General features: G+C 38.5%; 1 non-coding gene across 1 annotated transcript; it reads right to left on the bottom strand.

The window, feature by feature from the left end:
- Positions 1 to 3,057: 3,057 nt before the first annotated feature.
- On the bottom strand, positions 3,058 to 3,161 carry LOC129553968 (U6 spliceosomal RNA). The gene has a single exon (XR_008685542.2). It is a non-coding gene; the product is annotated as a U6 spliceosomal RNA (small nuclear RNA).
- Between the last annotated feature and the right edge of the window lie 2,839 nt (positions 3,162 to 6,000).

Raw genomic sequence — 6,000 nt, 5'->3', positions numbered from 1 at the left:
TAGAAAGGGTGTGGTGATGAATGTCAATCCAGGTCTACCTTTTACTGGGTATATTCTTAGTCATCCCAAGCTCTGCTTTCCACATGTATAAAGTTATTACCTATCATACATGGTAGTGAAATGGCATTATGAAAACCAACTGGCAGAGTGACAGGAACACAGATTTAATCAGTAATAATATGTATATGCTGAGTACTGAACTATATTCTTTAGATCCTATGTGGAAAATATTATTCGATTCATTACAGGGGACTAAAACCCAAAGTGGTTTATGTTAATCAAGATTAAATATAACAAAATGACAGTTAACAGAGATTAATTTAGTTTCAATTGTGTCCCCAAAGGTAATGCTAAAGGCCAGAAGGAATGACTTAGTAACATTTGTGGAAAGCACTCATAACCTTTAAACTTCTGTGACCTAAATGTGAATCCCAAGTGTTAAGTGGTTTCCACAAAACTGCTGACTTTTCAAGGTGATTTTAATAGAAGTAAAGTGGTAAGAGCAAAGGTGATCACCCCCTGTACACTATTCCTAATAAGATCTCACTGAGAAGTTAGTGTTCTGGGAGCTGAAAAGACATATATAGAATATTGAGCCTAAAGACAATGACAGATTGATGCAAACCCTTAAAGCTAGGCCATTTGTAAGATGATTGAACAATCTGAAATGAAAAAGAAAATATGGTGGGAAAGTGATTAATCTTCACACATCTAACAGATTACCTCATGAAGGAAACCTAAACTTGGTCTATGTTATCTCACAGTATTAATAGTGAAAGTGAAAGTCTTAGTCGCTCAGTCCTGTCCAACTTTTTGTGTCCCCATGGACTATACCACAAGGCTCCTCTGTCCATGAGATTCTCCAGGCAAGAATACTGGAGTGGGTTGCCATTCTCTTCTCCAGCAGATCTTCCTAACCCAGAGACTGAACCCTGTCTTCCGCATTGCAGGCAAATTCTTTACCATCTGAACCACCAGGGAATAAATGGTCAGTCTTGGAATTTAGAAAGTATCTGATCCTTGGCTGGATGATCATATGACATAGATATCTTAGAAGTAATCAGATATATAATACCCCTTCCTCAGGCCACCTTCCTTGGTGGCTCAGATGGTAAAGAATCTGCCTGGAATGAAGGAGAGCTGGGTTCAATCCATGGGTTGGAAAGATCTCCTGGAGGAGGGCATGGCAACCCACTCCAGTATTCTTGCCTGGAGAATCCGCATGGACAGAGGAGCCGGGTGAGCTATATTCCATGGGGTTGCAAAGAGCTATTCACGAGTGAGCAACTAAGCACAAAAGGCCACCTTTAAACTCTGTTTTGAAATTTCACTATGCATTCTCAGTATAGAATTTTTTTTTTTTTAATATTGCTTAGAAATTATGGGTCTTTTTGAACCTTTTGATTAGTGTCTTTCATCAGTTCTAGAATACCCTCAGGCATTACATTTTCAAATATCTTGTCTGCCTTATATTTTCCTCTTAAGTTCTGCTTAAATATATATTAGATCTTCTCAATCTATAATCTCTCCTGTTTCACAACATCATTGCTATCTCTTCTCTGTGCTGTATTCAAGATACTTTACTCTGATTTTCCAGATCTATAATCTTATCTTCAGCTGGATTTAATGTGCTGTTAAACTCTTCCATTGAAGATTATTTTGAGTACATTTCAGCTTCTTGCAATTACATGGTTAAAGTTATTGCAAGTCTTGATTTAATCAGTAATTTATTTGACCTTTTTGAATTAACTTAAAATATATTTGTGTGATACCAGAGTCTTCTGTCTTGGCTATTACTTGTAGACTATTATATATATATTGATATTTGACTCAGAAAATCATGTATACAGACAAGGTATTATAACCACTTTAACTTAGGGTAGTAAATATCTGATTGAACATCTTTAAGACAATCATAGTTAAGAAATTGGAATTTTTCCAAAGCTTTATTCTATGTTCTACATTTTTTTTAACTGTAATAATAATTTTTTTTATTGGAGACAAATTACTTTACATTAATATATTGGTTGGTTTTGCCATACATTGACACGAATCCACCCCGGGTGTACATGTATTCCTCCTCTTGAACCCCCCTCCCACCTCCCTCTTCCCCATATCCTCCCACTAGGTCATCCCCGTGCACCAGCCCCAAGCATCCTGTATCATGCGTCGAACCTGGACTGGTGATTCATTTTACATACGATAATATACATGTTACAATGCCATTCTCCCAAATCATCCCCCTTCACCCTCTCCCACAGAGTCCCAAAGACTGTCCTATACACCTATGACTCTCTTGCTGTCTCGTATACAGGATTAAGGTTACCATCTTTCTAAATTCCATATATATGCGTTAGTATACTATATTGATGTTTTTCTTTCAGGCTGACTTCACTCTGTATAATAGGCTCCAGTTTCACCCACCTCATTAGAACTGATTCAAATGCATTCTTTTTAATGGCTGAGTAATACTCCATTGTGTATATGTACCACAGCTTTCTTATCCATTCATCTGTAGATGGACATTTAGGTTGCTTCCATGTCTTCGGTATTATAAACAGTGCTGCGATGAACATTGGAGTACATGTGTCTCTTTCAATTCTGGTTTCCTTGGTGTGTATGCCCAGGAGTGTGATTGCTGGATCATATGGCAGTTCTATTTCCAGTTTTTTGAGGAATCTCCACACTGTTCTCCATAGTGGCTGTACTAGTTTGCATTCCCACCAACAGTGTAAGACGGTTCCCTTTTCTCCACACCCTCTCCAGCATTTATTGCATGTAGACGTTTGGATAGCAGCCATTCTGACTGGTGTGAAATGGTATCTCATTGTGGTTTTGATTTGCATTTCTCTGATTATGAGGGATGTTGAGCATTTTTTCATGTGTTTGTTAGCCATCTGTATGTCTTCTTTGGAGAAATGTCTGTTTAGTTCTTTGGCCCATTTTTTGATTGGGTCATTTATTTTTCTGGAATTGAGCTGCAGGAGCTGCTTGTATATTTTGGAGATTAATTCTTTGTCAGTTGTTTCGTTTGCTATTAATTTCTCCCATTCTGAAAAAAATATGGGACGCTTCATGAATTTGCGTGTCATCCTTGCGCAGAGGCCATGCTAATCTCTGTATCGTTCCAATTTTAGTATATGTGCTGCCAAAGCAAGCACTATAGTCTACATTCTTATAGGCAAACTTTTCTTCTTTTATCCTTAATCTTTATAAAAAGAAGTCCAGACATGTTTCTGATATATTTAGTTAAGATTATCCTAAAACAATTTTAAGAGTGTACCTAACTGAAGTGACTTAGCAGCAGCAGCAGTGTTTATTTAATGTTATTATTATTTTTATTTATTTATTTTACTTAGTACATGGCATTTAAAAACAACATCATTAGAGAAAGATAACAAAAATACAAAGTCTTTGTATTTTAATGTTATTTTTAAAAATAAGTTTTCATAGCAATTAGGCTTATAAAATATTGTATCTTTTATATATGCATCTTTGTTTATGAAGTGAAATATGCAGTGTTGCAATGCTGCTTTCTCTAGAGTTTCCTAAGTCTTGAATGGTTAAAAAAAAATTATGAAATTAATGCCTGCAGTCAACTTTTTTACTTGAATAAAATGAAGCTGGCTTAAAACTATTAAGCATTTTGAAACACCTAGAAGGGGCTGGTTTTCTTTTCATTTCTTCAGTGATGTGCAGGATGTTGCAGTTCAACCAGGCATATTAAAATGTGCAATGTTAATCTGTGTAGATATTTCTGTGACTCTATTATAAACTTATTTTGACAAAAGTCTTTCATTCAGTTCAGTTCAGTTCAGTTCAGTTGCTCAGTCGTGTCCAACTCTGCGTGACCCCATGAATCACAGCATGCCAGGCCTCCCTGTCCATCATCAACTCCCGGAGTTCACTAAAACTCATGTCCACAGAGTCGGCGATGCCGTCCAGCCATCTCATTCTTGGTCGTCCCCTTCTCCTCCCGCCCCCAACCTTTCCCAGCATCAGAGTCTTTTCCAGTGAGTCAACTCGTCGCATGAGGTGGCCAAAGTATTGCAGTTTCAGCTTTAGCATCAGTCCTTCCAATGAACACCCAGGACTGATCTCCTTTAGAATGGACTGGTTGGATCTCCTTGCAGTCCAAGGGACTCTCAAGAGTCTTCTTCAACACCACAGTTCAAAAGCATCAATTCTTCGGTGATCAGCCTTCTTCACAGTTCAACTCTCACATCCATACATGACCACGGGAAAAACCATAGCCTTGACTAGACGGACCTTGGTTGACAAAGTAATGTCTCTGCTTTTTAATATACTATCTAGGTTGGTCATAACTTTCCTTCCAAGGAGCAAGCGTCTTTTAATTTCCTGGCTGCAATCAGCATCTGCAGTGATTTTGGAGCCCAAAAAAATAAAGTCTGACACTGTTTCCACTGTTTTTCCATCTATTTCCCAGTGATGGGACCAGATGCCATGATCTTTGTTTTCTGAATGTTGAGCTTCAAGCCAACCTTTCACTCTCCTCTTTCACTTTCGCATTTTTATAGAGACAATTAAATATTGCCACTGCCCAAATCAACAGCTGCAGAATTGTGGGTTATATACATGTGATACAGATTTTTAAAGTACAGGTAAAATCAGAGATAAAATAGTTCTAGAGAAGACATGCAACTCCCTGATGATTAGAAATGGACAGTTTCAAGAGTTGCTACAAAAAATTATCTAAGAAATCCTATTGGACTATTCCTAGCTTTTATAAATCCTTCCATCTCCTTTGGGGAAGTTATTTTGTAGGAATTAAAGTATTTATGATAAGCACTTAGAAATACGATTTTGGTATATGAAATAAAATTATGTACACAGCATTTGCTTATATTCTTTTCAGATTTTAAGTATGTTTACTGAAGAAAACCATTTCATTCCAAAGTTCCAAGAATCCAATTCAACATGGCTAAGGGATCACCTTGGCTGCAAACAAGGGTGCAGATATTGCCACCGGGGCTTGGTTTCTCTCTAGTTATCTTTTACTCCCATTTCCTCTGAACCAACTGCTCGCAGGCAATCACTCTTCACATGGTAGGCCCCAGGCTTATAGTCTGGCAGAAAGGGAGAGCTGGCACCTCCCAGTAGTAGCAACAAAGTCCCAGGTTGTGTACAGCTGGATCAACCAAGATTGGTGGCTCTTGCTGAGCCAGTCACCATAGCTAATGGGATGGGAAACACTTAATAGCTAGACTTAGCTCATGAGCCCTCAACCTAACCACAAACTCATGAGACCTGTAGAGGCTGGAGTACCAGGGAAGGTCAGCTCACTGGACTACAGGGAATGAGATATGAAGAGGAAGATTTTCCCCATAGCAAAAATGTCTTGTGATTAGAAAATAAAATTGTCATTATGAAAAGTTGTTGCTGAGCTGTTAAAGACACCAGGATTCTTGGCCTCCAGAAGAGAGGAAGTCAATCCAAGGCGTGACAAGTCTTGATCACTCAGAGCTTTTGTATAAAAAGTTTTATTAAAATATAAAAGAGATAGAAAAAGCTTCTGACATAGACATCAGAAGGGGGCAGAAAGAGTTCCCCTCTGATAGCCTTTAGCAGTATGTTATATACTTATTGGACTTCCCTGGTGGCTCAGACGATAAAGTGTCTGCTTACAATGAGGGAGACCCGGGTTCAATTCCTGGGTTGGGAAGATCCTCTGGAGAAGGAAATGGCAACCGACTCCAGTATTCTTGCCTGGAAAATCCCATGGACAGAGGAGCCTGGTCAGTCCATGGGGTCACAAAGAGTTGGACATGACTGAGCTACTTCATTTTCTTTATTAGCAAGCTGTTAATTAGAGAAGGCAACTTCTCAAAACCCAGAGTGGCACCAGGCCCCTCACCCACAACATGCATTTTGAGATAACACTGGCACCAGGTAAGTCATCCCGGGCCATAAAATGATTGACATGAATCTTGAAGAAAGGCAGGTTTCCAAGTAAATATGTAGTTTCATTAACATAGATTA

The sequence above is a fragment of the Moschus berezovskii genome, chromosome 1, assembly GCF_049115385.1.
Source record: "Moschus berezovskii isolate FMDL1 chromosome 1, NW_MosBer_1.0, whole genome shotgun sequence".
Taxonomy (NCBI): domain Eukaryota; kingdom Metazoa; phylum Chordata; class Mammalia; order Artiodactyla; family Moschidae; genus Moschus; species Moschus berezovskii.
The sequence above is the reverse complement of the archived record's forward strand: the minus strand, read 5'-3'. Positions and strand labels throughout refer to the sequence as shown.